We start from the raw sequence: 21,643 nt of genomic DNA on the forward strand, positions 1-21,643 counted from the left end.
ACAGTGAGTGATCCTCACCCTGAATAAACAGTGACTCTGTACTGTTACACAGTGAGTGATCCTCACCCTGAATAAACAGTGACTCTGTACAGTTACACAGTGAGTGATCCTCACCCTGAATAAACAGTGACTCTGTACAGTTACACAGTGAGTGATCCTCACCCTGCTGAATAAACAGTGACTCTGTACAGTTACACAGTGAGTGACCCTCACACTGAATAAACAGTGACTCTGTACAGTTACACAGTGAGTGACCCTCACCCTGAATAAACAGTGACTCTGTACAGTTACACTGTGAGTGGTCCTCACCCTGAATAAACAGTGACACTGTACAGTTACACAGTGAGTGACCCTCACCCTAAATAAACTGTGACTCTGTACAGTTACACAGTGAGTGACCCTCACACTGAATAAACAGCGACTCTGTTCAGTTACACAGTGAGTGACCCTCACCCTGAATAAACAGTGACTCTGTACAGTTACACAGTGAGTGACCCTCACACTGAATAAACAGTGACTCTGTACAGTTACACAGTGAGTGACCCTCACCCTGAATAAACAGTGACTCTGTACAGTTACACTGTGAGTGATCCTCACCCTGAATAAACAGTGACACTGTACAGTTACACAGTGAGTGACCCTCACCCTGAATAAACTGTGACTCTGTACAGTTACACAGTGAGTGATCCTCACCCTGAATAAACAGTGACTCTGTACAGTTACACAGTGAGTGATCCTCACCCTGCTGAATAAACAGTGACTCTGTACAGTTACACAGTGAGTGATCCTCACCCTGCTGAATAAACAGTGACTCTGTACAGTTACACAGTGAGTGACCCTCACCCTGCTGAATAAACAGTGACTCTGTACAGTTACACAGTGAGTGATCCTCACCCTGCTGAATAAACAGAGACTCTGTACAGTTACACAGTGAGTGATCCTCATCCTGCTGAATAAACAGTGACTCTGTACAGTTACACAGTGAGTGATCCTCACCCTGCTGAATAAACAGAGACTCTGTACAGTTACACAGTGAGTGATCCTCATCCTGCTGAATAAACAGTGACTCTGTACAGTTACACAGTGAGTGATCCTCACCCTGAATAAACAGTGACTCTGTACAGTTACACAGTGAGTGATCCTCGCCCTGAATAAACAGTGACTCTGTACAGTTACACAGTGAGTGACCCTCACCCTGCTGAATAAACAGTGACTCTGTACAGTTACACAGTGAGTGATCCTCACCCTGCTGAATAAACAGTGACTCTGTACAGTTACACAGTGAGTGATCCTCACCCTGAATAAACAGTGACTCTGTACAGTTACACAGTGAGTGATGCTCACCCTGAATAAACAGTGACTCTGTACAGTTACACAGTGAGTGATCCTCACCCTGCTGAATAAACAGTGACTCTGTACAGTTACACAGTGAGTGACCCTCACACTGAATAAACAGTGACTCTGTACAGTTACACAGTGAGTGATCCTCACCCTGAATAAACTGTGACTCTGTACAGTTACACAGCGAGCGATCCTCACCCTGAATAATCAGTGACTCTGTACAGTTACACAGTGAGTGATCCTCACCCTGAATAAACAGTGACTCTGTACAGTTACATGGTGAGTGAGCCTCACCCTGCTGAATAAACAATGACTCTGTTCAGTTACACAGTGAGTGATCCTCACCCTGCTGAATAAACAGTGACTCTGTACAGTTACACAGTGAGTGATCCTCACCCTGCTGAATAAACAGTGACTCTGTACAGTTACACAGTGAGTGATCCTCACCCTGAATAAACAGTGACTCTGTACAGTTACACAGTGAGTGATCCTCACCCTGAATAAACAGTGACTCTGTACAGTTACATGGTGAGTGAGCCTCACCCTGCTGAATAAACAGTGACTCTGTACAGTTACACAGTGAGTGATCCTCACCCTGCTGAATAAACAGTGACTCTGTACAGTTACACAGTGAGTGATCCTCACCCTGAATAAACAGTGACTCTGTACTGTTACACAGTGAGTGATCCTCACCCTGAATAAACAGTGACTCTGTACAGTTACACAGTGAGTGATCCTCACCCTGAATAAACAGTGACTCTGTACAGTTACACAGTGAGTGATCCTCACCCTGCTGAATAAACAGTGACTCTGTACAGTTACACAGTGAGTGACCCTCACACTGAATAAACAGTGACTCTGTACAGTTACGCAGTGAGTGACCCTCACCCTGAATAAACAGTGACTCTGTACAGTTACACTGTGAGTGGTCCTCACCCTGAATAAACAGTGACACTGTACAGTTACACAGTGAGTGACCCTCACCCTAAATAAACTGTGACTCTGTACAGTTACACAGTGAGTGACCCTCACACTGAATAAACAGCGACTCTGTTCAGTTACACAGTGAGTGACCCTCACCCTGAATAAACAGTGACTCTGTACAGTTACACAGTGAGTGACCCTCACACTGAATAAACAGTGACTCTGTACAGTTACACAGTGAGTGACCCTCACCCTGAATAAACAGTGACTCTGTACAGTTACACTGTGAGTGATCCTCACCCTGAATAAACAGTGACACTGTACAGTTACACAGTGAGTGACCCTCACCCTGAATAAACTGTGACTCTGTACAGTTACACAGTGAGTGATCCTCACCCTGAATAAACAGTGACTCTGTACAGTTACACAGTGAGTGATCCTCACCCTGCTGAATAAACAGTGACTCTGTACAGTTACACAGTGAGTGATCCTCACCCTGCTGAATAAACAGTGACTCTGTACAGTTACACAGTGAGTGATCGTCACCCTGAATAAACAGTGACTCTGTACAGTTACACAGTGAGTGATCCTCACCCTGCTGAATAAACAGTGACTCTGTACAGTTACACAGTGAGTGTTCCTCACCCTGCAGAATAAACAGTGACTCTGTACAGTTACACAGTGAGTGATCCTCACCCTGCTGAATAAACAGTGACTCTGTACAGTTACAGTGAGTGATCCTCACCCTGAATAAACAGTGACTCTGTACAGTTACACAGTGAGTGATCCTCACCCTGCTGAATAAACAGTGACTCTGTACAGTTACACAGTGAGTGATCCTCACCCTGCTGAATAAACAGTGACTCTGTACAGTTACAGTGAGTGATCCTCACCCTGAATAAACAGTGACTCTGTACAGTTACACAGTGAGTGATCCTCACCCTGCTGAATAAACAGTGACTCTGTACAGTTACACAGTGAGTGATCCTCACCCTGCTGAATAAACAGTGACTCTGTACAGTTACACAGTGAGTGATCCTCACCCTGCTGAATAAACAGTGACTCTGTACAGTTACACAGTGAGTGATCCTCACCCTGAATAAACAGTGACTCTGTACAGTTCCCCAGTGAGTGATCCTCACCCTGAATAAACAGAGACTCTGTACAGTTACACAGTGAGTGATCCTCACCCTGAATAAACAGAGACTCTGTACAGTTACACGGTGAGTGATCCTCACCCTGAATAAACAGTGACTCTGTACAGTTACACAGTGAGTGATCCTCACCCTGCTGAATAAACAGTGACTCTGTTCAGTTACACAGTGAGTGATCCTCACCCTGCTGAATAAACAGTGACTCTGTACCCTTACACAGTGAGTGATCCTCACCCTGAATAAACAGTGACTCTGCACAGTTACACAGTGAGTGATCCTCACCCTGAATAAACAGTGACTCTGTACAGTTACACAGTGAGTGACCCTCACCCTGCTGAATAAACAGTGACTCTGTACAGTTACACAGTGAGTGATCCTCACCCTGAATAAACAGTGACTCTGTACAGGTACACAGTGAGTGACCCTCACCCTGAATAAACAGTGACTCTGTACAGTTACACAGTGAGTGATCCTCACCCTGAATAAACAGTGACTCTGTACAGTTACCCAGTGTGTGATCCTCACCCTGAATAAACTGTGACTCTGTACAGTTACACAGTGAGTGATCCTCACCCTGAATAAACAGTGACTCTGTACAGTTACACAGTGAGTGTCCCTCACCCTGCTGAATAAACAGTGACTCTGTACAGTTACCCTGTGAGTGATCCTCACCCTGAATAAACTGTGACTCTGTACAGTTACACAGTGAGTGATCATCACCCTGAATAAACAGTGACTCTGTACAGTTACCCAGTGAGTGATCCTCACCCTGAATAAACTGTGACTCTGTACAGTTACACAGTGAGTGATCCTCACCCTGTATAAACAGTGACTCTGTACAGTTACACAGTGAGTGTCCCTCACCCTGCTGAATAAACAGTAACTCTGTACAGTTACACAGTGAGTGATCCTCACCCTGAATAAACAGTGACTCTGTACAGTTACACAGTGAGTGATCCTCACCCTGAATAAACTGTGACTCTGTACAGTTACACAGTGAGTGATCCTCACCCTGAATAAACAGTGACTCTGTACAGTTACACAGTGAGTGTCCCTCACCCTGCTGAATAAACAGTGACTCTGTACAATTACACAGTGAGTGACCCTCACCCTGCTGAATAAACAGTGACTCTGTACAGTTACACAGTGAGTGATCCTCACCCTGCTGAATAAACAGTGACTCTGTACAGTTACACAGTGAGTGATCCTCACCCTGAATAAACAGTGACTCTGTACAGTTACACAGCGAGCGACACTCACCCTGCTGAATAAACAGTGACTCTGTACAGTTACACAGTGAGTGATCCTCACCCTGAATAAACAGTGACTCTGTACAGTTACACAGTGAGTGATCCTCACCCTGAATAAACAGTGACTCTGTACAGTTACACAGTGAGTGATCCTCACCCTGCTGAATAAACAGTGACTCTGTACAGTCACACAGTGAGTGACCCTCACCCTGAATAAACAGTGACTCTGTACAGTTACACAGTGAGTGATCCTCACCCTGAATAAACAGTGACTCTGTACAGTTACACAGTGAGTGATCCTCACCCTGAATAAACAGTGTCTATGTGCAGTTACACAGTGAGTGATCCTCACCCTGAATAAACAGTGACTCTGTACAGTTACACAGTGAGTGATCCTCACCCTGAATAAACAGTGACTCTGTACAGTTACACAGTGAGTGATCCTCACCCTGAATAAACAGTGACTCTGTACAGTTACACAGTGAGTGATCCTCACCCTGAATAAACAGTGACTCTGTACAGTTACACAGTGAGTGATCCTCACCCTGAATAAACAGTGACTCTGTACAGTTACACAGTGAGTGATACTCACCCTGCTGAATAAACAGTGACTCTGTACAGTTACCCAGTGAGTGATCCTCACCCTGAATAAACTGTGACTCTGTACAGTTACACAGTGAGTGATCCTCACCCTGTATAAACAGTGACTCTGTACAGTTACACAGTGAGTGTCCCTCACCCTGCTGAATAAACAGTGACTCTGTACAGTTACACAGTGAGTGATCCTCACCCTGAATAAACAGTGACTCTGTACAGTTACACAGTGAGTGATCCTCACCCTGAATAAACTGTGACTCTGTAGAGTTACACAGTGAGTGTCCCACACCCTGCTGAATAAACAGTGACTCTGTACAGTTACACAGTGAGTGTCCCACACCCTGCAGAATAAACAGTGACTCTGTACAATTACACAGTGAGTGACCCTCACCCTGCTGAATAAACAGTGACTCTGTACAGTTACACAGTGAGTGATCCTCACCCTGCTGAATAAACAGTGACTCTGTTCAGTTACATAGTGAGTGATCCTCACCCTGAATAAACAGTGACTCTGTACAGTTACACAGCGAGCGACACTCACCCTGCTGAATAAACAGTGACTCTGTACAGTTACACAGTGAGTGATCCTCACCCTGAATAAACAGTGACTCTGTACAGTTACACAGTGAGTGATCCTCACCCTGAATAAACAGTGACTCTGTACAGTTACACAGTGAGTGATCCTCACCCTGCTGAATAAACAGTGACTCTGTACAGTTACACAGTGAGTGACCCTCACCCTGAATAAACAGTGACTCTGTACAGTTACACAGTGAGTGATCCTCACCCTGAATAAACAGTGACTCTGTACAGTTACACAGTGAGTGATCCTCACCCTGAATAAACAGTGTCTCTGTACAGTTACACAGTGAGTGATCCTCACCCTGAATAAACAGTGACTCTGTACAGTTACACAGTGAGTGATCCTCACCCTGCTGAATAAACAGTGACTCTGTACAGTTACACAGTGAGTGATCCTCACCCTGAATAAACAGTGGCTCTGTACAGTTACACAGTGAGTGATCCTCACACTGAATCAACAGCGACTCTGTACAGTTACACAGTGAGTGATCCACACCCTGAATAAACAGTGACTCTGTACAGTTACACAGTGAGTGATCCTCACCCTGCTGAATAAACAGTGACTCTGCACAGTTACACAGTGAGTGATCCTCACCCTGCTGAATAAACAGTGACTCTGTACAGTTACACAGTGAGTGATCCTCACCCTGCTGAATAAACAGTGACTCTGTACAGTTACACAGTGAGTGATCCTCACCCTGAATAAACAGAGACTCTGTACAGTTACACAGTGAGTGATCCTCACCCTGAATAAACAGTGACTCTGTACAGTTACACAGTGAGTGATCCTCACCCTGCTGAATAAACAGTGACTCTGTTCAGTTACACAGTGAGCGACCCTCACCCTGAATAAACAGTGACTCTGTACAGTTACACAGTGAGTGATCCTCACCCTGCTGAATAAACTGTGACTCTGTACAGTTACACAGTGAGTGATCCTCACCCTGCTGAATAAACAGTGACTCTGTACAGTTACACAGTGAGTGACCCTCACCCTGCTGAATAAACAGTGACTCTGTACAGTTACACAGTGAGTGATCCTCACCCTGCAGAATAAACAGTGACTCTGTACAGTTACACAGTGAGTGATCCTCACCCTGAATAAACAGTGACTCTGTACAGTTACACAGTGAGTGATCCTAACCCTGCTGAATAAACAGTGACTCTGTACAGTTACACAGTGAGTGACCCTCACCCTGAATAAACAGTGACTCTGTACAGTTACAGTGAGTGACCCTCACCCTGAATAAACAGTGACTCTGTACAGTTACCCAGTGAGTGATCCTCACCCTGAATAAACTGTGACTCTGTACAGTTACACAGTGAGTGATCCTCACCCTGAATAAACAGTGACTCTGTACAGTTACACAGTGAGTGTCCCTCACCCTGCTGAATAAACAGTGACTCTGTACAGTTACCCAGTGAGTGATCCTCACCCTGAATAAACTGTGACTCTGTACAGTTACACAGTGAGTGATCCTCACCCTGCTGAATAAACAGTGACTCTGTACAGTTACACAGTGAGTGATCCTCACCCTGAATAAACAGTGACTCTGTACAGTTCCCCAGTGAGTGATCCTCACCCTGAATAAACAGAGACTCTGTACAGTTACACAGTGAGTGATCCTCACCCTGAATAAACAGAGACTCTGTACAGTTACACAGTGAGTGATCCTCACCCTGAATAAACAGTGACTCTGTACAGTTACACAGTGAGTGATCCTCACCCTGCTGAATAAACAGTGACTCTGTTCAGTTACACAGTGAGTGATCCTCACCCTGCTGAATAAACAGTGACTCTGTACAGTTACACAGTGAGTGATCCTCACCCTGAATAAACAGTGACTCTGCACAGTTACACAGTGAGTGATCCTCACCCTGAATAAACAGTGACTCTGTACAGTTACACAGTGAGTGACCCTCACCCTGCTGAATAAACAGTGACTCTGTACAGTTACACAGTGAGTGATCCTCACCCTGAATAAACAGTGACTCTGTACAGTTACACAGTGAGTGACCCTCACCCTGAATAAACAGAGACTCTGTACAGTTACACAGTGAGTCACCCTCACCCTGAATAAACAGTGACTCTGTACAGTTACACAGTGAGTGATCCTCACCCTGAATAAACAGTGACTCTGTACAGTTACCCAGTGAGTGATCCTCACCCTGAATAAACTGTGACTCTGTACAGTTACACAGTGAGTGATCCTCACCCTGAATAAACAGTGACTCTGTACAGTTACACAGTGAGTGTCCCTCACCCTGCTGAATAAACAGTGACTCTGTACAGTTACCCAGTGAGTGATCCTCACCCTGAATAAACTGTGACTCTGTACAGTTACACAGTGAGTGATCCTCACCCTGAATAAACAGTGACTCTGTACAGTTACCCAGTGAGTGATCCTCACCCTGAATAAACTGTGACTCTGTACAGTTACACAGTGAGTGATCCTCACCCTGTATAAACAGTGACTCTGTACAGTTACACAGTGAGTGATCCTCACCCTGAATAAACTGTGACTCTGTACAGTTACACAGTGAGTGATCCTCACCCTGAATAAACAGTGACTCTGTACAGTTACACAGTGAGTGATCCTCACCCTGAATAAACAGTGACTCTGTACAGTTACACAGTGAGTGTCCCTCACCCTGCTGAATAAACAGTAACTCTGTACAGTTACACAGTGAGTGATCCTCACCCTGAATAAACAGTGACTCTGTACAGTTACACAGTGAGTGATCCTCACCCTGAATAAACTGTGACTCTGTACAGTTACACAGTGAGTGATCCTCACCCTGAATAAACAGTGACTCTGTACAGTTACACAGTGAGTGTCCCTCACCCTGCTGAATAAACAGTGACTCTGTACAATTACACAGTGAGTGACCCTCACCCTGCTGAATAAACAGTGACTCTGTACAGTTACACAGTGAGTGATCCTCACCCTGCTGAATAAACAGTGACTCTGTACAGTTACACAGTGAGTGATCCTCACCCTGAATAAACAGTGACTCTGTACAGTTACACAGCGATCGACACTCACCCTGCTGAATAAAGTGACTCTGTACAGTTACACAGTGAGTGATCCTCACCCTGAATAAACAGTGACTCTGTACAGTTACACAGTGAGTGACCCTCACCCTGAATAAACAGTGACTCTGTACAGTTACACAGTGAGTGATCCTCACCCTGAATAAACAGTGACTCTGTACAGTTACACAGTGAGTGATCCTCACCCTGAATAAACAGTGTCTCTGTACAGTTACACAGTGAGTGATCCTCACCCTGAATAAACAGTGACTCTGTACAGTTACACAGTGAGTGATCCTCACCCTGAATAAACAGTGACTCTGTACAGTTACACAGTGAGTGATCCTCACCCTGAATAAACTGTGACTCTGTACAGTTACACAGTGAGTGATCCTCACCCTGAATAAACAGTGACTCTGTACAGTTACACAGTGAGTGATCCTCACCCTGAATAAACAGTGACTCTGTACAGTTACACAGTGAGTGACCCTCACCCTGCTGAATAAACAGTGACTCTGTACAGTTACACAGTGAGTGTCGCACACCCTGCTGAATAAACAGTGACTCTGTACAATTACACAGTGAGTGACCCACACCCTGCTGAATAAACAGTGACTCTGTACAGTTACACAGTGAGTGATCCTGACCCTGCTGAATAAACAGTGACTCTGTACAGTTACACAGTGAGTGATCCTCACCCTGAATAAACAGTGACTCTGTACAGTTACACAGTGAGTGATCCTCACCCTGCTGAATAAACAGTGACACTGTACAGTTATACAGTGAGTGATCCTCACCCTGAATAAACAGTGACTCTGTACAGTTACACAGTGAGTGATGCTCACCCTGAATAAACAGTGACTCTGTACAGTTACACAGTGAGTGATCCTCACCCTGCTGAATAAACAGTGACTCTGTATAGTTACACAGTGAGTGACCCTCACCCTGAATAAACAGTGACTCTGTAGAGTTACACAGTGAGTGATCCTCACCCTGAATAAACAGTGACTCTGTACAGTTACACAGTGAGTGATCCTCACCCTGAATAAACAGTGTCTCTGTACAGTTACACAGTGAGAGATCCTCACCCTGAATAAACAGTGACTCTGTACAGTTACACAGTGAGTGATCCTCACCCTGAATAAACAGTGACTCTGTACAGTTACACAGTGAGTGATCCTCACCCTGAATAAACAGTGACTCTGTACAGTTACACAGTGAGTGATCCTCACACTGAATAAACAGTGACTCTGTACAGTTACACAGTGAGTGATCCTCACCCTGCTGAATAAACAGTGACTCTGTTCAGTTACACAGTGAGTGATCCTCACCCTGCTGAATAAACAGTGACTCTGTACAGTTACACAGTGAGTGATCCTCACCCTGAATAAACAGAGACTCTGTACAGTTACACAGTGAGTCACCCTCACCCTGAATAAACAGTGACTCTGTACAGTTACACAGTGAGTGATCCTCACCCTGAATAAACAGTGACTCTGTACAGTTACCCAGTGAGTGATCCTCACCCTGAATAAACTGTGACTCTGTACAGTTACACAGTGAGTGATCCTCACCCTGAATAAACAGTGACTCTGTACAGTTACACAGTGAGTGTCCCTCACCCTGCTGAATAAACAGTGACTCTGTACAGTTACCCAGTGAGTGATCCTCACCCTGAATAAACTGTGACTCTGTACAGTTACACAGTGAGTGATCCTCACCCTGAATAAACAGTGACTCTGTACAGTTACCCAGTGAGTGATCCTCACCCTGAATAAACTGTGACTCTGTACAGTTACACAGTGAGTGATCCTCACCCTGTATAAACAGTGACTCAGTACAGTTACACAGTGAGTGTCCCTCACCCTGCTGAATAAACAGTAACTCTGTACAGTTACACAGTGAGTGATCCTCACCCTGAATAAACAGTGACTCTGTACAGTTACACAGTGAGTGATCCTCACCCTGAATAAACTGTGACTCTGTACAGTTACACAGTGAGTGATCCTCACCCTGAATAAACAGTGACTCTGTACAGTTACACAGTGAGTGTCCCTCACCCTGCTGAATAAACAGTGACTCTGTCCAATTACACAGTGAGTGACCCTCACCCTGCTGAATAAACAGTGACTCTGTACAGTTACACAGTGAGTGATCCTCACCCTGCTGAATAAACAGTGACTCTGTACAGTTACACAGTGAGTGATCCTCACCCTGAATAAACAGTGACTCTGTACAGTTACACAGCGATCGACACTCACCCTGCTGAATAAACAGTGACTCTGTACAGTTACACAGTGAGTGATCCTCACCCTGAATAAACAGTGACTCTGTACAGTTACACAGTGAGTGATCCTCACCCTGAATAAACAGTGACTCTGTACAGTTACACAGTGAGTGATCCTCACCCTGCTGAATAAACAGTGACTCTGTACAGTTACACAGTGAGTGACCCTCACCCTGAATAAACAGTGACTCTGTACAGTTACACAGTGAGTGATCCTCACCCTGAATAAACAGTGACTCTGTACAGTTACACAGTGAGTGATCCTCACCCTGAATAAACAGTGTCTCTGTACAGTTACACAGTGAGTGATCCTCACCCTGAATAAACAGTGACTCTGTACAGTTACACAGTGAGTGATCCTCACCCTGCTGAATAAACAGTGACTCTGTACAGTTACACAGTGAGTGATCCTCACCCTGAATAAACAGTGACTCTGTACAGTTACACAGTGAGTGACCCTCACCCTGAATAAACAGTGACACTGTACAGTTACACAGTGAGTGATCCTCACCCTGAATAAACAGTGACACTGTACAGTTACACAGTAAGTGATCCTCACCCTGCTGAATAAACAGTGGCTCTGTACAGTTACAGTGAGTGATTCTCACCCTGCTGAATAAACAGTGACTCTGTACAGTTACGCAGTGGGTGATCCTCACCCTGAATAAACAGTGACTCTGTATAGCTACACAGTGAGTGACCCTCACCCTGAATAAACAGTGACTCTGTACAGTTGCACAGCGAGTGATCCTCACCCTGCTGAATAAACAGTGACTCTGTACAGTTACACAGTGAGTGATCCTCACCCTGAATAAACAGTGACTCTGTACAGTTACACAGTGAGTGATCCTCACCCTGCTGAATAAACAGTGACTCTGTACAGTGACACAGTGAGTGATCCTCACCCTGAATAAACAGTGACTCTGTACAGTTACACAGTGAGTGACCCTCAACCTGAATAAACAGTGACTCTGTACAGTTACACAGTGAGTGATCCTCACCCTGAATAAACCGTGACTCTGTACAGTTACACAGTGAGTGACCCTCACCCTGGTGAATAAACAGTGACTCTGTACAGTTACACAGTGAGTGATCCTCACCCTGAATAAACTGTGACTCTGTACAGTTACACAGTGAGTGATCCTCACCCTGAATAAACAGTGACTCTGTACAGTTACACAGTGAGTGATCCTCACCCTGAATAAACAGTGACTCTGTACAGTTACACAGTGAGTGATCCTCACCCTGCTGAATAAACAGTGACTCTGTACAGTTACACAGTGAGTGATCCTCACCCTGCTGAATAAACAGTGGCTCTGTACAGTTACACAGTGAGTGACCCTCACCCTGAATAAACAGTGGCTCTGTACAGTTACACAGTGAGTGACCCTCACCCTGAATAAACAGTGACTCTGTACAGTTACACAGTGAGTGACCCTCACCCTGAATAAACAGTGACTCTGTACAGTTACACAGTGAGTGATCCTCACCCTGCTGAATAAACACTGACTCTGTACAGTGACACAGTGAGTGATCCTCACCCTGAATAAACAGTGACTCTGTACAGTTACACAGTGAGTGACCCACACCCTGAATAAACAGTGACTCTGTACAGTTACACAGTGAGTGATCCTCACCCTGCTGAATAAACAGTGGCTCTGTACAGTTACACAGTGAGTGACCCTCACCCTGAATAAACAGTGACTCTGTACAGTTACACAGTGAGTGATCCTCACCCTGCTGAATAAACAGTGACTCTGTACAGTTACACAGTGAGTGACCCTCACCCTGAATAAACAGTGACTCTGTCCAGTTACACAGTGAGTGATCCTCACCCTGCTGAATAAACAGTGACTCTGTACAGTTACACAGAGAGTGATCCTCACCCTGCTGAATAAACAGTGACTCTGTTCAGTTACACAGTGAGTGATCCTCACCCTGCTGAATAAACAGTGACTCTGTACAGTTACACAGAGAGTGATCCTCACCCTGCTGAATAAACAGTGACTCTGTTCAGTTACACAGTGAGTGACCCTCACCCTGAATAAACAGTGGCTCTGTACAGTTACACAGTGAGTGACCCTCACCCTGAATAAACAGTGACTCTGTACAGTTACACAGTGAGTGACCCTCACCCTGAATAAACAGTGACTCTGTACAGTTACACAGTGAGTGATCCTCACCCTGCTGAATAAACACTGACTCTGTACAGTGACACAGTGAGTGATCCTCACCCTGAATAAACAGTGACTCTGTACAGTTACACAGTGAGTGACCCACACCCTGAATAAACAGTGACTCTGTACAGTTACACAGTGAGTGATCCTCACCCTGCTGAATAAACAGTGGCTCTGTACAGTTACACAGTGAGTGACCCTCACCCTGAATAAACAGTGACACTGTACAGTTACACAGTGAGTGATCCTCACCCTGCTGAATAAACAGTGACTCTGTACAGTTACACAGTGAGTGACCCTCACCCTGAATAAACAGTGACTCTGTCCAGTTACACAGTGAGTGATCCTCACCCTGCTGAATAAACAGTGACTCTGTACAGTTACACAGAGAGTGATCCTCACCCTGCTGAATAAACAGTGACTCTGTTCAGTTACACAGTGAGTGATCCTCACCCTGCTGAATAAACAGTGACTCTGTACAGTTACACAGCGAGTGATCCTCACCCTGCTGAATAAACAGTGACTCTGTACAGTTACACAGTGAGTGATCCTCACCCTGAATAAACAGTGACTCTGTACAGTTACACAGTGAGTGATCCTCACCCTGAATAAACAGTGACTCTGTACAGTTACACAGTGAGTGACCCTCACCCTGAATAAACAGTGACTCTGTACAGTTACACAGTGAGTGATCCGCACCCTGCTGAATAAACAGTGACTCTGTACAGTTACACAGTGAGTGATCCTCACCCTGCTGAATAAACAGTGACTCTGTACAGTTACACAGTGAGTGACCCTCACCCTGAATAAACAGTGACTCTGTACAGTTACACAGTGAGTGATCCTCACCCTGCTGAATAAACATTGACTCTGTACAGTTACACAGTGAGTGACCTTCACCCTGCTGAATAAACAGTGACTCTGTACAGTTACACAGTGAGTGATCCTCACCGTGCTGAATAAACAGTGACTCTGTACAGTTACACAGTGAGTAATCCTCACCCTGCTGAATAAACAGTGACTCTGTACAGTTACACAGTGAGTGATCCTCACCCTGAATAAACAGTGACTCTGTACAGTTACACAGTGAGTGATCCTAACCCTGCTGAATAAACAGTGACTCTGTACAGTTACACAGTGAGTGATCCTCACCCTGCTGAATAAACAGTGACTCTGTACAGTTACACAGTGAGTGATCCTCACCCTGAATAAACAGTGACTCTGTACAGTTACACAGTGAGTGATCCTCACCCTGCTGAATAAACAGTGACTCTGTACAGTTACACAGTGAGTGATCCTCACCCTGCTGAATAAACAGTGACACTGTACAGTTACACAGTGAGTGATCCTCACCCTGCTGAATAAACAGTGACTCTGTTCAGTTACACAGTGAGTGATCCTCACCCTGCTGAATAAACAGTGACTCTGTACAGTTACACAGCGAGTGATCCTCACCCTGCTGAATAAACAGTGACTCTGTACAGTTACACAGCGAGTGATCCTCACCCTGCTGAATAAACAGTGACTCTGTACAGTTTCACAGTGAGTGATCCTCACCCTGAATAAACAGTGACTCTGTACAGTTACACAGTGAGTGATCCTCACCCTGAATAAACAGTGACTCTGTACAGTTACACAGTGAGTGATCCTCACCCTGAATAAACAGTGACTCTGTACAATTACACAGTGAGTGATCCTCACCCTGAATAAACAGTGACTCTGTACAGTTACACAGCGAGTGATCCTCACCCTGCTGAATAAACAGTGACTCTGTACAGTTACACAGTGAGTGACCCTCACCCTGCTGAATAAACAGTGACTGTACAGTTACACAGTGAGTGATCATCACCCTGAATAAACAGTGACTCTGTACAGTTACACAGTGAGTGATCCTCACCCTGAATAAACAGTGACTCTGTACAGTTACACAGTGAGTGACCCTCACCCTGCTGAATAAACAGTGACTCTGTACAGTTACACAGTGAGTGATCCTCACCCTGCTGAATAAACAGTGACTCTGTACAGTTACACAGTGAGTGACCCTCACCATGAATAAAAAGTGACTCTGTACAGTTACACAGTGAGTGACCCTCACCATGAATAAACAGTGACTCTGTACAGTTACACAGTGAGTGATCCTAACCCTGCTGAATAAACAGTGACTCTGTACAGTTACACAGTGAGTGACCCTCACCCTGAATAAACAGTGACTCTGTACAGTTACACAGTGAGTGATCCTCACCCTGCTGAATAAACAGTGACTCTGTACAGTTACACAGTGAGTGATCCTCACCCTGAATAAACAGTGACTCTGTACAGTTACACAGTGAGTGATCCTCATCCTGCAGAATAAACAGTGACTCTGTACAGTTACACAGTGAGTGACCCTCACCCTGAATAAACAGTGACTCTGTACAGTTACACAGTGAGTGATCCTCACCCTGCTGAATAAACAGTGACTCTGTACAGTTACACAGTGAGTGATCCTCACCCTGAATAAACAGTGACTCTGTACAGTTACACAGTGAGTGATCCTCACCCTGCTGAATAAACAGTGACTCTGTACAGTTACACAGTGAGTGATCCTCACCCTGAATAAACAGTGACTCTGTACAGTTACACAGTGAGTGATCCTCACCCTGAATAAACAGCGACTTACAGTGAGTGATCCTCACCCTGCTGAATAAACAGTGACTCTGTACAGTTACACAGTGAGTGATCCTCACCCTGCTGAATAAACAGTGACTCTGTACAGTTACACAGTGAGTGACCCTCACCCTGCTGAATAAACAGTGACTCTGTACAGTTACACAGTGAGTGATCCTCACCCTGCTGAATAAACAGAGACTCTGTACAGTTACACAGTGAGTGATCCTCATCCTGCTGAATAAACAGTGACTCTGTACAGTTACACAGTGAGTGATCCTCACCCTGCTGAATAAACAGAGACTCTGTACAGTTACACAGTGAGTGATCCTCATCCTGCTGAATAAACAGTGACTCTGTACAGTTACACAGTGAGTGATCCTCACCCTGAATAAACAGTGACTCTGTACAGTTACACAGTGAGTGATCCTCGCCCTGAATAAACAGTGACTCTGTACAGTTACACAGTGAGTGACACTCACCCTGCTGAATAAACAGTGACTCTGTACAGTTACACAGTGAGTGATCCTCACCCTGCTGAATAAACAGTGACTCTGTACAGTTACACAGTGAGTGATCCTCACCCTGAATAAACAGTGACTCTGTACAGTTACACAGTGAGTGATGCTCACCCTGAATAAACAGTGACTCTGTACAGTTACACAGTGAGTGATCCTCACCCTGCTGAATAAACAGTGACTCTGTACAGTTACACAGTGAGTGACCCTCACACTGAATAAACAGTGACTCTGTACAGTTACACAGTGAGTGATCCTCACCCTGAATAAACTGTGACTCTGTACAGTTACACAGCGAGCGATCCTCACCCTGAATAATCAGTGACTCTGTACAGTTACACAGTGAGTGATCCTCACCCTGAATAAACAGTGACTCTGTACAGTTACATGGTGAGTGAGCCTCACCCTGCTGAATAAACAATGACTCTGTTCAGTTACACAGTGAGTGATCCTCACCCTGCTGAATAAACAGTGACTCTGTACAGTTACACAGTGAGTGATCCTCACCCTGCTGAATAAACAGTGACTCTGTACAGTTACACAGTGAGTGATCCTCACCCTGAATAAACAGTGACTCTGTACAGTTACACAGTGAGTGATCCTCACCCTGAATAAACAGTGACTCTGTACAGTTACATGGTGAGTGAGCCTCACCCTGCTGAATAAACAGTGACTCTGTACAGTTACACAGTGAGTGATCCTCACCCTGCTGAATAAACAGTGACTCTGTACAGTTACACAGTGAGTGATCCTCACCCTGAATAAACAGTGACTCTGTACTGTTACACAGTGAGTGATCCTCACCCTGAATAAACAGTGACTCTGTACAGTTACACAGTGAGTGATCCTCACCCTGAATAAACAGTGACTCTGTACAGTTACACAGTGAGTGATCCTCACCCTGCTGAATAAACAGTGACTCTGTACAGTTACACAGTGAGTGACCCTCACACTGAATAAACAGTGACTCTGTACAGTTACACAGTGAGTGACCCTCACCCTGAATAAACAGTGACTCTGTACAGTTACACTGTGAGTGGTCCTCACCCTGAATAAACAGTGACACTGTACAGTTACACAGTGAGTGACCCTCACCCTAAATAAACTGTGACTCTGTACAGTTACACAGTGAGTGACCCTCACACTGAATAAACAGCGACTCTGTTCAGTTACACAGTGAGTGAACCTCACCCTGAATAAACAGTGACTCTGTACAGTTACACAGTGAGTGACCCTCACACTGAATAAACAGTGACTCTGTACAGTTACACAGTGAGTGACCCTCACCCTGAATAAACAGTGACTCTGTACAGTTACACTGTGAGTGATCCTCACCCTGAATAAACAGTGACACTGTACAGTTACACAGTGAGTGACCCTCACCCTGAATAAACTGTGACTCTGTACAGTTACACAGTGAGTGATCCTCACCCTGAATAAACAGTGACTCTGTACAGTTACACAGTGAGTGATCCTCACCCTGCTGAATAAACAGTGACTCTGTACAGTTACACAGTGAGTGATCCTCACCCTGCTGAATAAACAGTGACTCTGTACAGTTACACAGTGAGTGATCGTCACCCTGAATAAACAGTGACTCTGTACAGTTACACAGTGAGTGATCCTCACCCTGCTGAATAAACAGTGACTCTGTACAGTTACACAGTGAGTGATCCTCACCCTGAATAAACAGTGACTCTGTACAGTTACACAGTGAGTGATCCTCACCCTGAATAAACAGTGACTCTGTACAGTTACACAGTGAGTGATCCTCACCCTGAATAAACAGTGACTCTGTACAGTTACACAGTGAGTGATCCTCACCCTGCTGAATAAACAGTGACTCTGTACAGTTACACAGTGAGTGATCCTCACCCTGAATAAACAGTGACTCTGCACAGTTACACAGTGAGTGATCCTCACCCTGAATAAACAGTGACTCTGTACAGTTACACAGTGAGTGATCCTCACCCTGAATAAACAGTGACTCTGTACAGTTACACAGTGAGTGATCCTCACCCTGAATAAACAGTGACTCTGTACAGTTACACAGTGAGTGATCCTCACCCTGAATAAACAGTGATTCTGTACAGTTACACAGTGAGTGATCCTCACCCTGCTGAATAAACAGTGACTCTGTACAGTTACACAGTGAGTGATCCTCACCCTGAATAAACAGTGACTCTGTACAGTTACACAGTGAGTGATCCTCACCCTGCTGAATAAACAGTGACTCTGTACAGTTACACAGTGAGTGATCCTCACCCTGCTGAATGAACAGTGACTCTGTACAGTTACACAGTGAGTGATCCTCACCCTGAATAAACAGTGACTCTGTACAGTTACACAGTGAGTGATCCTCACCCTGAATAAACAGTGACGCTGTACAGTTACACAGTGAGTGATCCTCACCCTGAATAAACAGTGATTCTGTACAGTTACACAGTGAGTGATCCTCACCCTGCTGAATAAACAGTGACTCTGTACAGTTACACAGTGAGTGATCCTCACCCTGAATAAACAGTGACTCTGTACAGTTACACAGTGAGTGATCCTCACCCTGCTGAATAAACAGTGACTCTGTACAGTGACACAGTGAGTGATCCTCACCCTGAATAAACAGTGACTCTGTACAGTTACACAGTGAGTGATCCTCACCCTGAATAAACAGTGACTCTGTACAGTTACACAGTGAGTGATCCTCACCCTGAATAAACAGTGACTCTGTACAGTTACACAGTGAGTGATCCTCACCCTGAATAAACAGTGACTCTGTACAGTTACACAGTGAGTGATCCTCACCCTGCTGAATAAACAGTGACTCTGTACAGTTACACAGTGAGTGATCCTCACCCTGAATAAACAGTGACTCTGTACAGAGAGAGAGGGAGCTCGAGAGAGAGGGAGCGCGAGGGAGAGAGGGAGCGCGAGGGAGAGAGGGAGCGCGAGGGAGAGAGGGAGCACGAGAGAGAGAGGTAGCGAGAGAGAGAGGGAGCGCGAGGGAGAGAGGGAGCACGAGAGAGAGAGGGAGCGCGAGAGAGGGGGAGCGCGACAGAGGGGGAGCGCGAGAGAGGGGGAGCGCGAGAGAGGGGGAGCGCGAGAGAGGGGGAGCGCGAGAGAGGGGGAGCGCGAGAGAGGGGGAGCGCGAGAGAGGGGAAGAGCCAGAGAGGGGGAGCGCGAGAGAGGGGGAGCGCGAGAGAGGGGGAGCGCGAGAGAGGGGGAGCGCGAGAGAGGGGGAGCGCGAGAGAGGGGGAGCGCGAGAGAGGGGGAGCGCGAGAGAGGGGGAGCGCGAGAGAGAGGGAGCACGAGAGAGAGGGAGCGAGAGGGAGAGGCGGAGCGCGAGAGAGAGGGAACGAGAGGGAGCGCGAGAGAGAGAGAAGGAGCACGAGAGAGATGGAGCGCGAGAGAGAGGGAGCGCGAGAGAGACGGAGCGCGAGAGAGAGGGAGCAAGAGAGAGAGGGAGCACGAGAGAGATGGAGCGCGAGAGAGGTAGCAAGAGAGAGGGGGAGTGCGAGAGAGGGGGAGTGCATGAGAGGGGGAGCGCGAGAGAGGGGGAGCGCGAGAGAGGGGGAGCGCGAGAGAGAGGGAGCACGAGAGAGAGGGAGCGAGAGGGAGAGGTGGAGCGCGAGAGAGGGAACGAGAGGGAGCGCGAGATAGAGAGAAGGAGCACGAGAGAGATGGCGCGCGAGAGAGAGGGAGCGCGAGAGAGAGGGAGCGCGAGAGAGAGGGAGCAATAGAGAGATGGAGCACGAGAGAGATGGAGCGCGAGAGAGATGGAGCGCGAGAGAGAGGGTGCGCGAGAGAGAGGAAGCGCGAGAGAGAGGGAGCGAGAGAGAGGGAGCGATAGAGAGAGGGGGAGCGCGAGGGAGAGAGGGAGCACGAGAGCAAGGGAGCGCGAGGGAGAGAGGGAGCGCGAGAGAGAGAGGGAGCGGGAGAGAGAGAGGGAGCGCGAGAGAGAGAGGGAGCGCGAGAGAGAGAGGGAGCGTGAGAGAGAGAGGGAGCGCGAGAGAGAGAGGGAGTGCGAGAGCAAGGGAGCGCGAGGGAGAGAGGGAGCACGAGAAAGAGAGGGAGCGCGCGAGAGAGAGAGAGAGGGAGCGCGAGAGAGGGGGAGCGCGAGAGAGGGGGAGCGCGACAGAGGGGGAGCGCGAGAGAGAGAGGGAGCGCGAGGGAGAGAGGGAGCGCGAGAGAGAGGGAGCGCGAGAGAGGGGGAGCGCGAGGGAGAGAGGGAGCACGAGAAAGAGAGGGAGCGCGCGAGAGAGAGAGAGATGGAGCGAGAGAGAGAGGGAGCGCGAGAGAGAGGGAGCGTGAGAGAGAGGGAGCGCGAGAGAGAGAGGGAGCGCGAGAGAGAGAGGGTGCGCGCGAGAGAGAGGGAGCGCGCGAGAGAGAGGGAGCGTGAGAGAGTGGGAGCGCGAAAGAGAGAGAGGGAGCGCGAGAGAGAGGGAGCGCGAGAGAGAGAGGGAGCGCGAGAGAGAGAGGGAGCGCGAGAGAGAGAGGGAGCGCGAGAGAGGGAGCGCGAGAGAGAGAGGGAGCGAGAGAGAGAGGGAGCGAGAGAGAGAGGGAGCGCGAGAGAGAGAGGGAGCGCGAGAGAGGGAGCGCGAGAGAGAGGGAGCGTGAGTGAGAGAGAGGGAGCGCGAGAGAGAGAGGGAGCGCGAGAGAGAGAGGGAGCGCGAGAGAGAGAGGGAGCGCGAGAGAGAGAGGGTGCGCGCGAGAGAGAGGGAGCGCGCGAGAGAGAGGGAGCGTGAGAGAGAGTGGGAGCGCGAGAGAGAGAGGGAGCGCGAGAGAGAGAGGGAGCGCGAGAGAGGGAGCGCGAGAGAGAGAGGGAGCGAGAGAGAGAGGGAGCGAGAGAGAGAGGGAGCGCGAGAGAGAGAGGGAGCGCGAGAGAGAGAGGGAGCGCGAGAGGGAGGGAAAGCGAGAGAGAGGGAGCGAAAGAGTGAGGGAGCGCGAGAGAGAGGGAGTGCGAGAGAGAGAGGGAGCGTGAGAGAGAGGGAGCGCGAGAGAGAGAGGGAGCGCGAGAGAGAGAGGGAGCGCGAGAGAGAGGGAGCGGGAGAGAGAGGGAGCGAGAGAGAGATGGAGCAAGAGAGAGATGGAGCGAGAGAGAGATGGAGCGAGAGAGAGGGAGCGCGAGAGAGCGAG

General features: G+C 47.1%; 1 protein-coding gene across 1 annotated transcript in view; it reads left to right on the top strand.

The window, feature by feature from the left end:
- Positions 1 to 21,643, top strand: part of LOC140405318 (uncharacterized) — a 364,062-nt gene that overhangs the window by 61,408 nt on the left and 281,011 nt on the right. The gene's annotated exons all lie outside the window — the stretch shown is intronic.

This window comes from Scyliorhinus torazame, chromosome X, assembly GCF_047496885.1.
Source record: "Scyliorhinus torazame isolate Kashiwa2021f chromosome X, sScyTor2.1, whole genome shotgun sequence".
NCBI classification, from domain to species: Eukaryota; Metazoa; Chordata; class Chondrichthyes; order Carcharhiniformes; family Scyliorhinidae; genus Scyliorhinus; species Scyliorhinus torazame.